Source organism: Rhinoderma darwinii, chromosome 2 (assembly GCF_050947455.1).
Source record: "Rhinoderma darwinii isolate aRhiDar2 chromosome 2, aRhiDar2.hap1, whole genome shotgun sequence".
NCBI classification, from domain to species: Eukaryota; Metazoa; Chordata; class Amphibia; order Anura; family Rhinodermatidae; genus Rhinoderma; species Rhinoderma darwinii.
Window position 1 is genome coordinate 295,054,979 of NC_134688.1, and position 20,049 is coordinate 295,075,027.

Consider the following 20,049-nt stretch of genomic DNA (forward strand, 5'->3'; position numbering starts at 1 on the left):
TTCAATGTGTTTTAAGCACAGATATTTTATACATGTACACACACGCATACATGTACAGCAGCCGTTTCCCTAACTAGAGTGCAGTGTGGTATTTCGGGGAACAGGAAAATGAAGGGGAAAAAACGAGAGCTGTGATATCTTGACTCTTTGACAAGGAAGTTCATTATTAAAGCTCGGGATAAGACGCTTACAAATCACATGTTTCCATAAAGGACCCTCCGAAACGGTGCACGTCGGGACTTTTTGTTGTGGTAACTTGGTGCTCGTGACCTTGTGTCACACAGGGGAATTGCGAGTAGCCCTAACCTTACAAAGAGGAAATTGTGTGCATAGTCGTGACAAAGAAGTAGATCTTGTTCCCCAATTGTTGCTGCTGATTTGCTGGGATTTAAAATCACCTTTAGGCTATGTTCACACGGAGTATTTTGGGGGAGGAATATCTGCCTCAAAATTCCGTTTGGAACTTTGAGGCAGATATTCCTCTCCCTGCACGCCGATTTTCGCGGCAATTATCGCGCCGTTTTTCGCCCGCGGCCATTGAGCGCCGTGGGCATAAAACAGCGAGAAATACGCTTTCTCCTGCCTCCCATTGAAGTCAATGGGAGGTCAGAGGCGGAAGCGCCCGAAGATAGGGCATGTCGCTTCTTTTTCCCGCGAGGCAGTTTTACTGCTCGCGGGAAAAAGACGCCGACGCCTCCCATTGAAATCAATGGGAGGCGTTCTCGGGCTGTTTTTGCTGAGTTTTGCGACGCGGTTTCCGCGTCAAAAAACTCGGCAAAATACCCCGTGTGAACATAGCCTTAATGGGGTTTTCCCATCAGGGACATTTATGACCTAGCCATAGGATAGGTCATAAATGTCAGATAGATGCGGGTCCCACCTCTGGAACCCGCACCTATCTCTAGAACGGGCCCCCTAAACCCCATTCTACCGCTGTGTTCCCGCTGACACTTGTGTTTTTCGACCATGTAAGTAGAAAACAGCAAAGCTCGCTGAGCTATGCTGTTTCTGTAACTCCCATAGAAGTGAATAGCAGTTACGGAAGCAGTATAGCTCGCATGTTTTTTACTTTCATGGTCGGAAATCACAAGTGGCAGCGGGAACACAGAGAGGTAGAACGGGGTTTAGGGAGCCCCGTTCTAGAGATAGGTGCGGGTCCCAGAGGTCCTTTGGATATGCCATAAATGTCACTGATGGGAAAACCCCTTTAAGGGATTGTATGTGATTACAAAAAGTGTCTGCTGAAACAGTGCCTCTCATGTCCATAAATGTCTAATATTGCAATTTCATCCCATTTACTTAAATAAAGCCTCAAGCGTGCATTTGCATCCACAATTTGTCCACATTTTTGTGAATAAATTGTGGACCAATTCATCTCTAGGACGCCATGCACACAACTGTGGTTTTCCCAGATCCTTGCTGGGGCCGAGAAACCAGACTGCAAAAACTCATGACAAGTCTTTTTACAGTCCGGATTTGCAGCTTCACTAAACTGGTGAAAACATTTTTTTGGGTGGATCCGTGAATCCTGATAACACACAGACGCACAACACAGGTTTTTTGCGGTCAAATGGACTACGGTCATGTGCTGACCCCAAAGGCTAGCCTACTCAAAGCTTTTTAACAAGTGTATTTACCTTTGCCATGTAGTGATATAACTGAGGGCTTTTTGGCACGGTTTTTGACACGGAAACTGAATAAAAAAACTACCGAAATCGCCTCCCATTGATTTTCTCGCGGGAAAAAAAAGCGACATGCTCTTTCTTCAGGCACTTCCGTCTCTGACCTCCCATTGACATCAATGGGAGGCAGAGAAAGCGGTTTTCGGTGCGTTTTCTGCCCGTGACAATCAACGGCCGCAGCCAAAAAACGCCACTAAAAAGTGCAGGCAGGTCAAAATCTGCCTGAATATTCCTGAAGGTTATGTTCACACGTAGCGGAATTGGTGTGGAATTCCGCTGCGGACCGTCCGCAGTGGAATTCTCCAGCGGCCGTTTTTTACAGTTGTTTCAATACATTTTTAGGCAAGTTAGTTCAGAAATTGCGGAAAACTCTGCTGCGGACCATAAGCTGCGGTGCAGAATTTTCCCTCCGCAGAATGCACTGTCTGTTGCGGAGAAGAAGCGGAAACCTGTGGCAAGTCCGCTGTGTTTTCTGCAACGTCTGAATTACCTGTCAAATATGCAAATGTTGGTGCAGATTCGTTGCGTAATTGCCCCAAATCTGCACCAACATTTGCAGCGGAAAAACTCTGCTACGTGTGTACATGCCCTAACAATACCTGTGTAAAAATTGCAGGATATGCCTATACACACACACATACAAGTACAGGCAGAGCAGTATCACGGAACTGGAAGCCACCGTATATTTTAAGGACATCCAACACTGAAGTATGTATTTTGTCACCTGAACATTCTGCTCGCTCATGTTGCTATATTTAGCAGGCTCCTCTGCAGGTGCTGAACTGACCCTCCCTACATCGTCTTGCAAATTATGTCTGGAGCCTACAGATCATTTTCATAATCTATTTCTACAAGCAGGCGTAATTCAATATAACAGGAGTGGAATGGTGTGAATCATACAAATCAAATTGTCTTTTTCTATGAAGGAGTAAAAGCATGCTAAAAGTGAAATAAAGTGTGATGAAATAATCACCTTTTCTGAACGGATATGCATTTCAGAGTTGGCTTCTATCAGGGTTTTCATACATTTTCTGCAGTTATTACAGAATCTGTTTTCTCCTATCCGATATAGCATAAAAACATTAAAAATAAGCACGCAAATATAAGTGGGCAAAAGTTCCATATTTACAGCTCACTAACCTGTAACAATATCGTAAATGCGGCCATTAGACAACCAGACAACCACTAAAGGGTATCACACTGCTGCCATTTTGTTTCCATTCTTAAGAATATAATTATAGCAAAAAACATACAGAACCCCATCTATCTTTTATTTTCTCTTATATTTGATTTCTAAATCCAATTAATAAAAACATCTAATGGGAATCTTCTACTTTTGCTTCCTTCTAAAGTTTTTTTTTTTGAATGGAAAGAATTTTTTTTCATCTTTTTTTACGGTGTGGATTTGAGGGGGGGGAGGAATCACTGGCATTTCTCAGCCCATTAATCTTTTTAATGTAAATGTATCTATTATACCTTTATAAAAGTGCTGTTGGCTCTGTGCGTTAAAACCATTTAGAAGGCATCTTTTTGGTTAATATTTTTCAGCCATCATCATTATCAAACATTTTAGTCAGAAGCCGATTAGTATGGTTAAAAAGTACAAAATGTATAAAAGATTATGAAAAGTAAGTAACATTAGTAACAGATGTGACTGTTAACCCAAGTCATTGAAATAGCCAAACTGATAAGGTTTTATTGAATTCATTCGTACAGCAGAAAATCTGCAAGATACAGATATGGTTCTTTTACACCGGTCAATTTTAAATCGTAACAACGAACGTCTTTCACAAGGAGCTATGATCAGTAACGTAATGTTGCTCGTTCATCGGCTGATCGTTGCCCTGTTTACACAGGTCAATGTTCAGGATGAGCGTTCATATGCCGCTTGTTTTCCCAATCATTGGCCTGTGTAAAAGGGCCTTAGGAGTCACTTTTGTACATTTTATCAGACAAGCTGCCCTGGTATCTTTGTTGCCACTGAAAAAAAATGGTATGACCAAGTTAACTATAGGTTTAGTCATTCTATTACTTACACAAGGTACATTTTGATTATTTTCTGCACTGTTCCATTTGACCGCATTCCTTTTAGAGCATAGTCCAATACATCCTCTTTCATGGCAGTAAACAGAAAACGGAATGACTCTCAGCAATAAATATATGGCTGAAATAGTGCATAAAAATATGCTAAGGGATACACACCATCGTTTCAAAGTTAATATACCTATAATTTTAGTTATGTATGTCTTTGTATAGAGCATTCGGGCACGCTCTATGCATTTACGAATATGCAAATAAATACATATATCCATGTATATGAGAATATGAGTGCATACAGGCTTCTTTACAGTACTAGAGGATAATGTAAGACCATCACACCTGGAGCCTAAATATACCAGTAAATCCACCAAGCAATGGCTAAAATAAATAGATAAAATAATAAAAATTATTGTGGGGTTCCTGAAGGGACAAGTTAAAGCCTTCATCTAAATACCATCGATTGATACAAAGGTTGTGTATATGCAAGAAACCTCTAAACATCGCAAAGCAGCAAAAATTCTCCAAGGAGGAGAGGGAAGAATGTATCAACGTCGATGTCATAGACTGGTAGACAATTATAAGAAACATCTGCTGGAAAGCGGTATATACCAGGTATAAGAGCCACGAAGGTATTTGCGTATCTGAATTTTTTTTTCATTTAAATTATTACAAACTTAATTTGTTAAGTGTTTCTAGGTAAATTTAATTCCCGTTCTCTTAATATACGGTTTGCCTGAAATATTGATATGTCCATATATCTTAAAAATATAAAAACTTTACATGGTGTCCTTCATTTTTCAGGTGACCGTATATGGATGTGTGTGGGTCTATATTCATCTGTGTCTGCATATGCGAGCATATATATATATATATATATATATATATATATATATGTGTGTCTATATCCACACACACACCAATAAGCCATAACATTAACTCCCTAACCCATCATGACAACATTTACATGATGATGGGAGAGGGGGGGGGGGCAGAAGAATGGCTCAAGGGTTGTATTACAGCTGACACCTTGATGTAATGAGTGGCCTTTTAACCACTTAGATTCCACAGTAAATAGTAACCGTGCCATTCATGCAGTCATCAGTGACCCTCAGTCACCCCATCGCCTTTCGCTGCCAGGGGTTTTTGGACCATTTGTACCTCTGGTAGCCAGGATTATTTTCACATTCCCTTATGCTAATACATTATACGGCGTCACTATGACACATACTGCTGATATGGCAGGTATACATTGTGTGCCCTTACAGCAGGTATACTGAACAGACAGCCCTGGGATTCTTTCATGGTCCGCAGGGCTGACTGCAGAGGGTTTCCAGTGACGCAAATCAAAGAGGAGTCCCGTTTGATCATGACCCGGCAATCAAAGGTTTAAAAAACAGGATTAGCAGTTTACTCCGATCCCAGCTGTATTCAGCAGGCTTCTCTAAAAAAAAAAAGGAGATGTTAGTAAGGAAGAGTGAGTGTAATTTGGACCCAAAAGCCTTTTTTACAGCAACACCAAAAAACATTGACGTAGACTTTGGACCTGCACCACTCGCCGTGAAATGACTGAGCGGTCGGGAAAGTGTTAAGGGGGTTCTCTGGGGATTTTATATTTATATTGATGGCTGATCTTTAGGTGTCAGTTCTTGTAACTGATGTATGGGAAGCAGGGAGAATGGTCAAGCGTAATGATCTGAGCGACTACGACAAGGGCCAAAATTATGATGGCTAGATAACTGGGTCACAGCTTCTCCAAAATGGAAGGTCTTGTAGGGTGTTCCCGGTATGCATTCATGTGGGTGTTACTTTGACATGTACTACCTATCTATACATTATTGCAGACCAAGTACATAACATTATGACGATATTCCCTAATGGCAGTGGCATCTTTCAGCAGGATAATGCGCCCTGCCACACTGCAAAAATTGTTTGAGAAACATGACAAAGAGTTCAAGGGGTGGACATGACCTCCAAATTCCCCAAATCTTAATTTGGTCAAGTGGGATGTGCTAGGAAAAATTAGTACAATTTATGGAGGCCCCATCTCACATCATCCAGGACTTAAAGGCTATGTACACTTTTTTTTTAAAATTATTATTAAAATGTCTGTGTTTTGTGCAACTTTCTAAATACATTTTATTAAAAATAGTTTTTAATTTTTGAGATTCAGCTTCTTTTATCCTGTATACAGAGCAGCTGCATCTAGCGCTGAGACCTGAATCTGTCATGTCAGCGGCACTGACGGGTTCAGTGATAGTGGGTCCTGCGTAATCAAGCTGTTATCGATCACATAATTCATAATTTCACTTTTTTTATTAGTCCCCCTAGGGGATTTGATTCAGGCTTAATAGGAGCACAAAGATGGCAGACCTGTGGGTCTTCAGTAAGTCCCAGGCTGCCATGAAAACCCTCTTTTTAACGGCTAAGATGCCGCAATCAAAATTGCCCGCAGAATCCAAAAGGTTAAACGTGCGGAATCAAAGTGGTCTTTGATTCTGCCCGTTGCAATAAGGTGTCGGCAATAATATACAGCCGACACCCGCTTAGTATGAAGCGCCCTGTCACGTATATGTAAGTGACATGTTGCTAAGGGGTTAAAGGATCTGCTTTTAACATCTTGGTGCCAGATACCTCAGGACACTTTCAGGCTGGGTTCACACGAGCACATTAACGTCCGTAATGGACGGACGTATTTCGGCTGGAAGTCCCAGACCGAACTCAATGCAGGGAGCCGGGCTCCTAGCATCATAGTTATGTACGACGCTAGGAGTCCCGTACTGTAATCATGTTTTCAGTACGGGACAGTAGTTCCACGGAGAGGCAGGGACTCCTAGCATCGTACATAACTATGATGCTAGGAGCCCGGCTCCCTGCACGGAGTTCGGTCCGGGACTTCCGGCCGAAATACGTCCGTCCATTACGGACGTTAATGTGCTCGTGTGAACCCAGCCTCAGAGGTCTTCTGGAGTCCATGCTTCGACAGGTCAGGACTGTTTAGGTGGCAAAAGTGGGACTTACACAATATTAGGCACAGGTTATATCTGAATGGTGTATATATATATATATATATATATATATATAGGCAATTAAAGAGGCCCTGTCACCAGATTTTGCAACCCCCAACTCCTATTGCAGCAGATCGGCGCTGCAATGTAGATAAGAGTAACGTTTTGTTTTTTAAAACAAGCATTTTTGACCAAGTTATGACCATTTTTATATTTATGCAAATGAGGCTTTCTAAAGTACAACTGGGCGTGTTTAAAGTTAAAGTACAACTGGGCGTGTATTGTGTGTTACATCGGGGCGTTTTTACTTCTTTTACTAGCTGGGCATTGTGAATAGAAGTGTATGATGCTGACGAATCGGCATCATCCACTTCTCTTCACAACGCCCAGCTTCTGGCAGTGCACAAACACACAGTGTGTTCTCGAGAGATCACGCTGTGACGTCACTTCCTGCCCCAGGTCCTGCATTGTGTCGGACGAGCGAGGACACATCGGCACCAGAGGCTACAGTTGATTCAGCAGCAGCATCAGCGTTTGCAGGTAAGTAGCTACATCGACTTACCTGCAAACGCCGACGCTGCTGCAGAATCAAATGTAGCCTCTGGTGCCGATGTGTCCTTGCTCGTCCGACACGATGCAGGACCTGGGGGAGTGACGTCACAGTGTGATCTCTCGAGAACATGCTGTGTGTCTGTGCACTGCCAGAAGCTGGGCGTTGTGAAGAGAAGTGGATGATGCTGATTCGTCAGCATCATACACTTCTAGTCACAACGCCCAGCTAGTAAAAGAAGTAAAAACGCCCAGATGTACATACACAATACACGCCCACTTGGACATAACTTTAAACACGCCCAGTTGTACTTTAGAAAGCCTCATTTGCATAAATATAAAAATGGTCATAACTTGGCCAAAAATGCTTGTTTAAAAAAAACAAAACACGTTACTCTTATCTACATTGCAGCGCCTATCTGCTGCAATAGGAGATAGGGGTTGCAAAATCTGGTGACAGAACCTCTTTAAGGCATTATATTAAATGTAGGGCAGCCAGAAATTGTGTGTCTAACCTGAGTTTTTAGAGTATATTTTTCATCCCTCAGTATGGCCACTTTCACACAGCAGTATTGTGATCCGCATACTGACCAAAATACTGCGGTGTGAAAGTAGCCTATGGTGTATGCCTGTATGGCATAATTTATGCACTGTATGGCAGCATTATTTACGTACTGTATGGGGGTTTTATTCACGGTATAGGGTATTATAAATGCACTGTATGGCAAAATTATGTACTATGTGGCAATATTATGTACTGACTGGCGGTAATATTTAAGCAGTTCATGGTGGCATTTAGTCTTTGAATGGTATCATTATTTTATTTTTATTTCAGTTGTTTGCAAAGAAAAGAAAGACGATCAAGAGTATTAGGTATGCATAAAGGTGATAAAGAGTATTGATGTACACAATTATACTAAGATATGATACCCCTTGCTCCATCCTAGTTACTAAAAAGATGTAAAACAATAATATAAGGACAAAAAAAACAAAAACTAATCAACTTATTTGTATTTTCCTTTGCATATATTTTGTTCTTCAGAATGCAAAACTGAATCAGAACAACAAGCCATAGGGAAAATATTTAGACTTCTTTCATTAATAGAATAATAAATGAACAACAATTCAATTTAGGCCTTATTCCCACGAACGTGTCCGTCTTGCGTGCGTAAAAAAACGTGTGACATCAGTGTATGGTGCTTGTCAGCGTTTTTTACGCGCGTATGTCATCCGTATCTCATGCGTTTTTTACGTCAGCAAAATAAACTGAAAGAGGTGGTTTTCTTTTTCTCATCATTTCTTTAGCAACTGTTGCGTGAATCACGCACACGGATGTGCGTCCGTGTGCTGTCCGTGATTTTCACGCACCCATTGACTTCGATGGGTGCGTGATGTGCAAAAAACGCACAAGTATAGGACATGCAGAGTTTCACGCAGCGGACACACGGGAATGTCCGAATGGCCCCATTGACTTGCATAGGAACGTGTAACGTGCGTTATTTTCACTCGCGTAACCGACGTGAAATACGCTTGTGTGAATTAGGCCTTCGCCTGTACATACTGAAACCTGTTATTCCAGTATGGTGCAAAAGTGTACTGATAGATGACATATAAATATAATTTTTCCATACATCCATCTAAGACCTCTGAATTTCACATATGTACGAGATATTTCTAAATAACCATTATACATGAAAATATAAGAAGCAGAAATTGTTTGTAATGATTTACAGCATCAAAAGGACTGCTAGATGTTCATATTACACTAGTTCACGGCTAATGCTATTAAAGATGCACACTAAGGACATGAGGGATTACCTTACAAGACTGCTATGAATATCTTGTTAAATAATGTAGACTTTTAGGAGACAGTGACACATTCACTAATATCCATGTGTCAGTGAGCCGCTAATTTAATCTAAAAATGAAACACTTTTAACTAGATCTTGCAAGGAATTACAATAGATTAAAGTTATTTTCATCTAGTACAATTTTCCTATTAGGAACACTTCCAAACACTTCTGCTGCATCTCTTTTACAGATGCTGGGGAGTGATAGGGAGGTGATAGTTTTCTTATAATAATGTCCATTTAGAACGATATCGGTGGTTTATACACTATAGAAAATGATGTAATCTGTTTACTTAACATAAATGGACAAGGTTTTATGTAAATAAAGCTTAAAGAGGCTCTGTCACCACATTATAAGTGGCCTATCTTGTACATGTGATCGGCGCTGTAATATAGATTACAGCAGTGTTTTTTATTTAGAAAAACAATCATTTTGGACTGAGTTATGAACGATTTTAGCTTTATGCTAATGAGTTTCTTAATGGACAACTGGGCGTGTTTTACTTTTTGACCAAGTGGGCGTTGTACTGAGTGTATGACGCTGACCAATCAGCGTCATACACTTCTCCCCATTCATTTATACAGCAGAGTGATCTTATTACATCATTATGTGCAGCCACATAAACACACTATAACATTACTCAAGTGTCCTGACCGTGAATATACATTACCTCCAGGCAGGACGTGATGTCTATTCAGAATCCTGACACTTCTGTAGCGGTTCTGTGAGATTTACAGCAAGGCAAGCGTAATCTCACGAGTTTACGATGTAACCTGTAATTTAAAACGAGATTACGCTTGCCTTGCTGTAAATATCACACAGACACTACAGAAGTGTCAGGATTCTGAATAGACATCACGTCCTGCCTGGAGGTAATGTATATTCACGGTCAGGACACTTGAGTAATGTTATAGTGTGTTTATGTGGCTGCACATAGTGATGTAATAAGAACGCTATCTGCTGTGTAAACGAACGGAGAGAAGTGTATGACGCTGATTGGTCACTGATTGGTCAGCGTCATACACTTCTCTCCACAACGCCCACTTGGTCAAAATGTAAAACACGCCCAGTTATCCATTAAGAAACTCATTAGCATAAAGCTAAAATAAATCCGAACTCCGTCCAAAATGATTGTTTTTCTAAAAAAAAAACCACACTGCTGTAATCTACATTACAGCGCCGATCATATTATGTACCAGATAGGCCACTTATAATGTGGTGACAGAGCCTCTTTAAATCCTGGAGGGAATTTGTAATAACCCCATAAAAGAGGGGAGGCAGATGAAGAACAGAATCAAGCTTAACACCATGCAATGTTGGTGAAGGAAGGACTAGCTCTGCTTAACTCTACATTATATTTAATTATACTTTTATGCGAAACTCTTGCAATATTTCTATGCATTCTCATTCAATAAATAATCTGTTAAATACAGATAGATTACATTTAACAATGTATTTGAATAATTATATTTTGGAATACTGAGAAATTCAGATTTAGAAATTGGGGCATTTTTCACAAGGTGTGGTTCAGATCAAGAATAATGCAAGGGATTGAGAGGTAAAACTTAAATAACTCCAATTTGGTGAAATACACTTGTGAATAATGTAAAAAAAACTACCTAAAAATATATTGGGAGAAAACAGGGATCAATAGAATAGTATATGTGGTTAACCAAAGTCACTTATGATTTTGAATCAATTTCCAAATTAAAAGAAGAGCAATGACTTTTCTATTGTCAGCTCTTACATAAATATACATGGAAAGAACAGACACATTTTGAGATACAGAATAGATATTATCGGATACATTCAGATTATCTTTAAACGTAAATATCACATTGGACCCAATTTTTTTGTTTTCTGTGTGACCGTTCTAAACTATCAGTGAGCTAGGAAACAAAAAATAGAGCCTTAAGAGCTTTATTTATAGAATAAAAAATGTAATTGGATTTCCTTCAGTGACTAGAAAAGAGCCATAAACATAAACATAATATATAAAAAAAATATGGAGACCACGGTCCGCTTTGGTCAAACGTATTTTTTAACCCCTAAATGACCAGCCTATTTTAAACCTTAAAGGAACAGTGTCATCACAAATAATTTTATTATATGTTAAAGATGTTAGTGCCTTAATATAAACGTTTATTTTCATTTGTGTGTTTGTGTTTTACTGTTTCTTATTTTCAGACTTTTTCTTCCCTATGGGGGCTGCCATTTTTTGTTCCATTTCTGTGTGTGTCGATTAACGACACACACAGACATGGAATACGGCAGCCACAGTCCCATAGGGACTGCGAACGGCTCCCGTCCCATTGACTGCCGTGTACGGCGTCTGTGTGGGAACTGCGCATGCGCCGCTCCCACACAGTCCTATTCGAAATTGGCGCCGTCCGGCGCCATTTTCCTGTGGACCGGAAGTCGCGGCTGGACAGTAATATTACTACTTCCGGTCGCGGCTTCCGGACAAGTGCACATGGAACAGCGGCAGCAAAGGGAGCGGACGGGCCGGAGGGAGCCGCGGCGGCAGGAGCAGGTAAGCGATTTCAATGTATGTTAGTGTTTGTGTGTGTTTACTACTGCATGTAAACCTACTACACTGTGGGTTACCTCAAAAAATGGCGACACACAGTGTAGGAGGTTAAACCTTTCAAACCCCTCGTTTATCCCGGCACTAGCCAGGATAAAGGAGGGGGGGATGCTGAGAGCTCACTAGAGCGAGAGCTTTTAACCCAATGTTGCAATGCTGCAATTTTGGGAACTAGCTCCAAACAGCTCCATCTAGTGACCAAAAATGGGTAGTATTATAAATTTGAAAAAATTTATAATATTTCCTGACTCGCGAAAAAAATAAAAAAAATTTGAACAATGTTTAATCACCCACACACTAAATGTTTAAATTTTAAAAAAAAAACATGTTTTTGGGGCGACACCATGCCTTTAATGACCAAGCTATTTTTTCTGTTTTTCCATCGTCGCATTCAAAGAGCTATAACTTTTTTATTTTTGCGTCAACATAGATGTATAAGGACTTGTTTTTTGCGGGACAAGTTGTGTTTTTTAATAGCACCATTTTGGGGTACATATAATTTATTGATTAACTTTTATTAACTTTATTTTGGGGGGGTAATAGAAAAAAAACAGCGATTTCGCCACACTTTTTTGGGTCCTAAATTCACGCCGTTTACTTTGTGGTATAAATGACACAATAACTTTATTTAGCGGGTTGTTACGATTGCAACGATACCAAATTTATATACATTTTGTTAGGGATCTGCCAGGTACTACGTCTAGGTATACTCCTGGGATTAATCAATCCACACCTGAGGCCAGACCTGTTAGACTGACACCGTCTCCCACCAACCAGGGTGGCAGGCTCAGGAGTGGGAGAGCCTATCGCGGCCTGGTCAGTCGGAGTTAGCTCCGCCCCCTGTCCTTTATTACCTGCCGTGTTCTCTTCCTCAGTGCTTGTAATTCTTCTGGATTCCTGGCCCCACTGCTGCTTGCTCCAGCCTGCTTCTGCCGTGCTTCTGCCTTGCTGCAGTTCCGCTTAACCTGCTTCGCTTTGCCCCTGGCTTGCTTCCTTCTCCATGCTCACGTTGGTATACTCCACTTCATCCTGGTACTGACTATTCATTCACCGCTCCGTTTCCTCGCGGCGTTCCGTGGGCTACTGCCCCTTCCCTTGCGTGTTCCCTGTTTGTTCTCCCGTGCACTTAGACAGCGTAGGGACCGCCGCCCAGTTGTACCCCGTCGCCTAGGGCGGGTCGTTGCAAGTAGGCAGGGACAGGGCGGTGGGTAGATTAGGGCTCACTTTCCCTTCACCTCCTTCATGCCATTACATAATTACAAGCCCATACCTAGTCTACCATTCTCCTACGCTGACGCTATCATGGACCCCCTTGAGACCCTGACCCAGCAGATGCAGGGCCTCTCCCTACAGGTCCAGGCCCTGGCCCAGAGGGTCAACCAGGGTGACGCTGCCTTAGTAGTACCCCTCACCTCACCTCTAGAACCCGACCTCAAGTTACCTGACCGGTTCTCAGGGGACCGTAAGACGTTTCTCTCCTTCCGGGAGACTTGCAGACTGTATTTCCGCCTAAAACCCCACTCCTCAGGTTCCGAGAACCAGCGGGTGGGTATCATCATATCCCGACTCAGGAAGGGCCCCAAGAGTGGGCCTTCTCCTTGGCTCCTGACGCCCCTGAACTTTCCTCTGTTGATCGTTTTTTCTCTGCCCTCGGACTCATTTACGACGAGACTGACAGGACTGCTTTAGCCGAGAGTCAGCTGGTGACCTTACGTCAGGGTAGGAGACCGGTTGAGGAATACTGTTCTGATTTTAGAAAGTGGTGCGTAGCTTCTCGGTGGAACGATCCGGCCCTAAGGTGCCAGTTTAGGTTAGGATTATCTGACGCCCTGAAGGATCTGCTGGTTAGCTACCCCTCTTCTGACTCCCTTGACCAGGTTATGGCCCTAGCAGTACGACTTGACCGACGTCTCAGGGAACGTCAGCTTGAACGTTTCAATGTGCTCCCCTCTGACTTTTCTGCGATCTCCCCCGAGGTCCCGTCCACTCGGCCCTCCACGGAGGACTCGGAGGTACCTATGCAACTCGGGGTATCCATGTCCCCTCGACAACGTAGGGAGTTTCGCAGAATGAATGGTCTCTGCTTCTACTGTGGGGACGACAAGCATCTACTGAACACCTGTCCCAGGCGCAAGAATAAAAAGCCGGAAAACTTCCGCGCCTAAGTGATCATCGGGGAGGTCACTTGGGCGCACAGGTATTTCCCGTTAATGTGAAACGCAATAAAATTTTGCTTCCCTTTCAGGTCTCGTTTGCTGGCCGGTCTGCCACGGGCAGTGCTTTCGTGGATTCTGGCTCATCTGCTAATATCATGTCTGTGGAATTTGCTATGTTTCTAAAGATGCCTTTTATTGATTTACCTTATCCTATCCCTGTAGTAGGTATCGACTCAACCCCCCTTGCTAATGGTTATTTTACTCAGCATACTCCTGTTTTTGAACTCCTGGTTGGCTCCATGCATTTGGAGCAGTGCTCTGTACTGGTGATGCAGGGATTATCGTCTGATCTGGTATTAGGTCTTCCCTGGTTGCAGTTGCATAATCCCACGTTTGATGGGAATACTGGGGAGCTTACCAAATGGGGTAATGAATGTCTTATGTCATGTCTTTCTGTTAACTCTATTTCTTCCCGGGAGGAGGTAAACACGCTTCCTGAGTTTGTTCAGGACTTCGCCGATGTGTTTTCTAAGGAGGCCTCCGAGGTTTTGCCCCCCCATAGAGATTACGATTGCGCCATCGATTTGGTGCCTGGTGCCAAGCTTCCTAAGAGTAGGATATTTAATCTTTCATGTCCTGAACGTGAAGCTATGAGGGTGTATATCCAAGAATGCCTGGCCAAGGGTTTCATTCGCCCCTCGACTTCTCCTGTAGGTGCTGGCTTCTTCTTCGTGGGGAAGAAGGATGGTGGTCTTAGGCCGTGCATTGATTATCGTAACCTGAATAAGGTCACCGTAAGCAACCAGTACCCACTTCCTTTGATTCCGGATCTTTTTAATCAGGTTCAGGGAGCCCAATGGTTTTCTAAGTTCGATCTACGGGGGGCATATAACCTTATCCGCATCAAAGAGGGGGATGAGTGGAAAACTGCGTTCAACACACCCGAGGGTCATTTCGAATACCTGGTCATGCCCTTTGGGTTGTGTAATGCCCCTGCTGTCTTCCAGAATTTTATTAATGAAATCCTGAGAGATTACCTGGGTAATTTTCTTGTTGTGTACCTTGATGACATACTGGTGTTTTCCAAGGACTGGTCCTCCCACGTGGAGCATGTCAGGAAGGTGCTCCAGGTCCTTCGGGAGAATAATCTGTTTGCGAAGACTGAAAAATGTGTCTTTGGGGTACAGGAGATACCATTTTTAGGGCAAATCCTCACTCCTCATGAATTCCGCATGGACCCTGCCAAGGTTCAGGCTGTGGCGGAATGGGTCCAACCTGCCTCCCTTAAGGCGTTACAGTGTTTTTTAGGGTTCCCCAACTATTACAGGAGATTTATTGCCAACTTCTCGGTCGTCGCTAAGCCTCTTACGGACCTTACTCGCAAGGGTGCTGATGTCCTCCATTGGCCCCCTGAGGCCGTCCAGGCCTTTGAGACCCTCAAGAAGTGCTTTATCTCGGCCCCCGTGCTGATTCAGCCCAACCAAGAGGAGCCATTTATTGTGGAGGTTGACGCATCCGAGGTGGGAGTGGGGGCCGTCTTGTCCCAGGGTACCAGCTCCCTCACCCATCTCCGCCCCTGTGCTTACTTCTCTAGGAAGTTTTCGCCCACGGAGAGTAACTATGATATTGGCAACCGCGAACTTCTAGCCATTAAATGGGCTTTTGAAGAGTGGCGGCACTTCCTGGAGGGGGCCAGACACCAGGTAACGGTCCTTACGGATCACAAGAATCTGGTTTTCCTAGAATCGGCCCGGAGGCTTAATCCTAGACAAGCTCGGTGGGCACTATTCTTTACCAGATTTAATTTCTTGGTTACCTATAGGGCTGGGTCCAAGAATATTAAGGCTGATGCTCTGTCACGTAGTTTCATGGCCAATCCTCTTTCCGAGAAGGATCCTGCTTGTATTTTACCCCCTGGTATAATCGTTTCTGCCACGGATTCTGATTTAGCTTCTGATATTGCGGCTGATCAGGGTTCAGCTCCCGGGAACGTCCCTGGGGACAAACGCTTTGTTCCCCTGCAATACCGGCTAAGGGTACTCAGGGAAAACCATGACTCCGCTCTATCTGGTCATCCTGGCATCTTGGGCACCAAACACCTCATTACCAGAAACTATTGGTGGCCTGGGTTGCCTAAAGACGTTAGGGCTTACGTCGCCGCTTGTGAGGTTTGCGCTAGGTCCAAAACCCCTAGGTCCCGACCTGCGGGCCTACTATGTTCCTTGCCCATTCCCCAGAGACCTTGGACCCATATCTCCATGGATTTTATCACCGATTTGCCCCCATCTCAGGGCAAGTCGGTGGTGTGGGTGGTAGTAGACCGCTTCAGCAAGATGTGCCACTTTGTGCCCCTTAAGAAGCTACCTAACGCCAAGACGTTAGCTTCTTTGTTTGTGAAACACATCCTGCATCTCCATGGGGCCCCAGTCAATATCGTTTCTGACAGAGGGGTACAATTTGTTTCCTTATTTTGGAGAGCTTTTTGTAAAAAGTTGGAGATTGATCTGTCCTTCTCCTCCGCCTTCCATCCCGAAACTAATGGCCAAACGGAAAGGACTAACCAATCCCTGGAACAATATTTAAGGTGTTTCATCTCTGACTGTCAATTCGATTGGGTCTCATTCCTTCCCCTTGCTGAATTTTCCCTGAATAACCGGGTCAGTAACTAGTCAGGGGTCTCCCCGTTTTTCTGTAATTTCGGGTTTAACCCAAGGTTCTCCTCCGTTTCCCCTGGTTGTTCCAATAATCCTGAGGTAGAGGATGTTCATCGGGAACTGTGCACAGTCTGGGCCCAGGTTCAGAAGAACCTAGAGGCGTCCCAGAGCGCACAAAAGATTCAGGCTGATAGTAGACGTTCTGCTAACCCCCGGTTTGTCGTCGGGGATTTGGTCTGGTTGTCGTCCAGGAACTTGCGCCTTAAGGTCCCGTCCAGGAAGTTTGCTCCCCGATTTATTGGACCTTATAAGATCATTGAAGTCCTCAACCCTGTATCCTTCCGTCTGGAGCTGCCCTCATCCTTTCGCATACATGACGTCTTCCATGCCTCCCTCCTCAAACGCTGCTCCCAGTCCTGGTCCCCCTCGAGGAAACCTCCTGTTCCCGTTCTCACCCCTGAGGGGGTGGAATTCGAGGTGGCCAAGATTATGGACAGTAGGATGGTCCAGGGCTCCCTCCAGTACCTGGTCCATTGGAGAGGATACGGGCCGGAGGAGAGGACTTGGGTACCTGCCCGTGATGTTCACGCTGGGGTATTGATCAGGAGGTTCCACCTTCTCTTCCCTACTAAACCTGGTCCTCTTAGTAAGGGTCCGGTGGCCCCTCATAAATGGGGAGTACTGTTAGGGATCTGCCAGGTACTACGTCTAGGTATACTCCTGGGATTAATCAATCCACACCTGAGGCCAGACCTGTTAGACTGACACCGTCTCCCACCAACCAGGGTGGCAGGCTCAGGAGTGGGAGAGCCTATCGTGGCCTGGTCAGTCGGAGTTAGCTCCGCCCCCTGTCCTTTATTACCTGCCGTGTTCTCTTCCTCAGTGCTTGTAACTCTTCTGGATTCCTGGCCCCACTGCTGCTTGCTCCAGCCTGCTTCTGCCGTGCTTCTGCCTTGCTGCAGTTCCGCTTAACCTGCTTCGCTTTGCCCCTGGCTTGCTTCCTTCTCCATGCTCACGTTGGTATACTCCACTTCATCCTGGTCCTGACTATTCATTCACCGCTCCGTTTCCTCGCGGCGTTCCGTGGGCTACTGCCCCTTCCCTTGCGTGTTCCCTGTTTCTTCTCCCGTGCACTTAGACAGCATAGGGACCGCCGCCCAGTTGTACCCCGTCGCCTAGTGCGGGTCGTTGCAAGTAGGCAGGGACAGGGCGGTGGGTAGATTAGGGCTCACTTTCCCTTCACCTCCTTCCTGCCATTACACATTTTGTATGTTTTACTAATTTTAGACCATAAAATCAATTTTTTTTTAAATGATTTGTTTTTGTCTCCATATTTGGAGAGAGATAATTTATTTTTCTCGCTGATGCGGTTGTATGAGTTGTATGCTTTTTTTTGTGGGACGACATGTTTTTATTGGTACCATTTTGGAGTACATGCGACTTTTTCATCACTTTTTATAGAAATTTTTTTAAGGCAGGATTAAATAATGTAATAACTTTATAGTTGGGGTCGTTACGGACGCGGCGATACCAAAATATGTATAACTTTTTTAGTTTTTTAATAATAAAGCAGTTTGTAACGGGAAAAAGTGGGTTTTTCATTTTCTTTTCACTTGTTTATTTATTAACTTTATTTTTCACCAGCCCCACTAGGGGACTTCACTATGCGATTGTCCGATCGCTATTATATAATACACTGCAATACTTCCGTATTGCAGTGTATTACTGCCTGTCCATGTAAAACGGGATGTTTTGTCGACACTGACACAAACTGTATGGGGACGAACCATCTCCTTCGTCCCCATACAGAACAATGATTGTTCCACGTAAATGGAGATAAACGAGCACTGTTAGATCGATGTTCTATTTAGTCACTCGTTTACCGGTAGAATTCTGCCGGTGTAAAACCACATTAAAAATGACTCTTTGTTTAACCCCTTAATGACCAGGCCATTTTGCTCGGACCAAGGATTATTTTTTGTTTTTTCACGGTCGAATTACAAGAGTCGTAACTTTTTTTTAGTTCGTCGACATAGCTGTATAAGGGCTTGTTTTTTGCGGGACGAGTTGTATTTTGCAACTGCACCATTTTTAGATGCTTATAATATATTGATTAACTTTTATTAACTTTATTTTAGGAGAGAATTGAAAATAAGCAACTATTCTAGCATTGATTTTCACGTTATAAATTTACGCCGTTTACTATGCAGCGTAAATAACATGTTAACTTTATTCTATGGGTCGGCACGATTAAGGGGATACCAAATATGTAAAGGTTTTATATGTTTTCCTACGTTTGCACAATAAAAACCCTTTTAGAAAATAATTACTTGTTTCCAAGAGCCGTAACTTTTTTATTTTTCCGTTAATGTGGCCGTATGTGGGATTGATTTTTGCGGGCCAAAGTGTAGTTTTCATTAGTACTATTTTCGGGTACATAGGACTTATAGATTTACTTTTATTTAATTTTTTATGGGGGGAATGGGAGAAAAGAGAATTTAGCTTTTTTTTAGGACGCCGTTCATCCGGCGGTTTAATTAATGTGTTCATTTTATTGTTCAAGTCGTTACGATCGCGGGGATACCATATATGTGTATGTGTTATTTGTTTTGACACTTTTACGAAATAAAACCACTTTTTGGGCAAAAAAGTTTTATTTGTTTTTGACTGTAATTACTATATTTTTTTTTCCACAAACTTTATTTAACTGCTTTACATTTTTTTTTTTTTTAGTCCCACCAGCGGACTTCACTATGCGATCTGCTGATCGCATATATAAGGCTTTGGTATACTTAGTATACCAAAGCATTATTGCCTGCCAGTGTAATGCCTGGCCTAACAGGCATTTGATGAAGGCAGACCTGGGGGCCTTTGTTAGGCCACCGTCTGCCATGGAAACCCGACGGTGACCCGCGATTTCTTTGCGGGGGCGCCTATGGGGTGACAGAGGGAGCTCCCTCTGTCAAACACATTAGATGTCGCTGTCGCTATTGACAGTGGCATTTAATAGGTTAAACTGCCGGAATCGGAGCGTGCTTCGATTCCGGCAGTTGCGGCAGGAGCCACCCTGTGTATAACAGCCATGCTCCTGCAGCTGATCGCGTGGGTACTGCCAGTGTACCCACGTGATATATCCGTCCTTTTGCGGAAATTAACTCCTGCACAGGACGGATATATCCATCCTTCGTCTTAAAGGGGTTAAAGCTCTTCCAATTCTTGACACTGTAGGAATCCTTTACAGTTCACATAATGAGAAAGAGATCACTTTCTAAAGATAGGTACTAGACCGATGCTATGGGCGTCAGTATTTTGTATATAACAGTATTCTAGACCCCAGCTTGCGTATTTTTTCATGATTTGATTAGATTTGGACCACAAAAATTTGAATAACTTCAGATGTGTAATTTTAAAAAATATTGAAGCATATAGACATGCATTAACGTATCCGTTAAGCAATGAATCATCCAAAAAGTGTCATGGCTTTAGTTGACTCGTGTGTATAGAAGTATCCTTACACAAACAATA

The 20,049-nt window shown here is 43.2% G+C and overlaps 1 protein-coding gene across 1 annotated transcript in view; it reads right to left on the minus strand.

Annotated features, from left to right (window-relative positions):
* The window catches only part of NECTIN3 (nectin cell adhesion molecule 3), a 94,569-nt gene that overhangs the window by 11,448 nt on the left and 63,072 nt on the right, over positions 1-20,049 (minus strand). The gene's annotated exons all lie outside the window — the stretch shown is intronic.